We start from the raw sequence: 2,010 nt of genomic DNA, 5'->3' as shown, positions 1-2,010 counted from the left end.
GGAATCTGGAGGGCCTCCCAGAGAAGGCCTGAGTCTGCCTCTTACCTCACTCTCCACTGGGTGACCAGGACCCCACTGACCCCTGGCTGAATCGCTTCCCCAGTGGTCCCTCACTGACAGTTACCAGTAGGCAGGGCCCGCTGTGGTGCTGACCAATAGTTGAGCAGGACAACTAACACTCGTCAACAGTCGGTTGCTTCTGGGTGGAGCCGACTGAGGCGCCGACCAATGGCTGCACAAGACCTGTTGCCTAGTAACAGGGAGCAGCATAATGAGACAGCGCAATGGCCACCTGCTGAGGGCTGCAGCCATCCTGCTCTGTTAGCCAGGAGTCAGAACCAACTGGTAAAAATGCCTAAATAGCAGTCCCTGCTCACAAATGATCCTCAACATCAGACACACATCAGAACCAACTGGCAGGGATGCCCACATAGCACTAACACCCACACATGGGAAGGTCGCTGTGTGCACACCAGTGCGCAGTGGACTTACCCACTCGTGGAGCTTGTCAGCTCCTCCTAGATGCAAGTTTCCATTCCGCCAATGAAAAGCACAAGTTGGCAGCCAGTGCCAAGAAGGGGAGAAACAGAGAGGATTCTCAAAACAAATGGTTTTGATAGCTGCTAGGAACACGTCCCATATCCCCTACTAGGGGCTAGCTAACCACAAGCAGGCTCATACACTGTCATGGCCATAGATCTCCCCTAGAAAACCCAGGTAAGCCAGGTGCCGTGAAAGCACAGGAGCCAGCAGCAGGCAGCCCCGTCCTGGGGGCCAAAATCTGTTACAAAAGACCGAGTGTGGGGTCTGGTTGCTCGCCCGTCAAAAGCCAATAAACAGGCCAGGTGATTCTGCTCCTGCACTTCCTGCTGCTGTTACATGGGCCACACATGAGCCCCATATCTGGTCATTCACCCTGTCATTCAACCTGTGATTCCACTCCTGCACTTCCTGCTGCTGTGATGTGGGCCGCACATGAGCCCCGTATCTGGTCATTCACCCTGTGATTCCACTCCTGCACTTCCTGCTGCTGTGACGTGAGCCACACATGAGCCTCATATCTGGTCATTCACCCTGTGATTCCACTCCTGCACTTCCTGCTGCTGTGACGTGGGCCGCACATGAGCCAGTTCACCTGCTTTAATGTGCACACATGGGAAGGAGGTCACTCTCAGTACACGGAAACTAGATATTTAATGGTAATTATACCAGAGGTTCCAAATGTCATCTCGGGCACTGAAATAATTGATTTTTTTTTCTTCAGAAAGTGGCTCTGGGGCCAAGAGTACCTACTCCACTTTCCCTGACTTTCCTTGATTCTTCATATTTTTTTTAACAGAAAATAAATTTAAGAAGGAGCAGCTACAGTGCAGAACAGTGAAGCAACACCAAAGGACAATGTAACCCCCCAGTGTCGCAGGATTTTGGCATCTCCCCTTGGATGACCATCACCACTGTCCTCTCTCAGTCAGACAGGCACTGGGGGCTCTTCTTTCAATAACCCAATTCCTCCTGAGTATCAAAGGTCCCCTCACCTGTTTGCACGAACGTTGCAAGTGCTCTGCCAGGTTAATAAGGAATTGTTCACAGAGGGCTGTCTACCTATGGCTCAGCAGCATCTCTAGCAGAAATATGGACCCTGCATGACTCATATCTGGATCTCCATCTCAGGCCCATCAACTCAGACTCTTCCATCTAGAATAAATTCTAAAAATAAAAATTGTTCCCATGACATCATCTCCTCAGTAAACTTCTGTGCTTGTCCAAAGGCCTTCTCTCATATTTAGTTATTAAGACACCCTCTTCATTTTTTTCTGAAAGATAATGATAAAGGAAATGTTGACATGTTAAGATATGGAAAAGTCATTTTGACTTATACATGGAGTGAACTTTAATGCAACTACTATGTGTGCCTTATAGGCCTATGAGCAAACCATGCTTTCACCCAGCAGTCTTAATTTTACCTCAGTGCTAAAATGGATGTTTTGCTCAACAAAGAACATGCAATTG

At 48.9% G+C, this 2,010-nt stretch overlaps 1 long non-coding RNA gene across 1 annotated transcript; it reads left to right on the top strand.

Moving 5' to 3' along the window:
- Nucleotides 1-454: 454 nt before the first annotated feature.
- LOC133237400 (uncharacterized) lies at nt 455-1,737 on the top strand. The gene is made up of 2 exons (XR_009733179.1): nt 455-1,199; nt 1,340-1,737. It is a non-coding gene; the product is annotated as an uncharacterized LOC133237400 (long non-coding RNA).
- The last annotated feature ends 273 nt before the right edge of the window (nt 1,738-2,010 follow it).

This window comes from Bos javanicus, chromosome 24 (genome assembly GCF_032452875.1).
Source record: "Bos javanicus breed banteng chromosome 24, ARS-OSU_banteng_1.0, whole genome shotgun sequence".
Lineage (NCBI taxonomy): Eukaryota > Metazoa > Chordata > Mammalia > Artiodactyla > Bovidae > Bos > Bos javanicus.
This window is presented reverse-complemented; position numbering and strand designations above follow the sequence as displayed.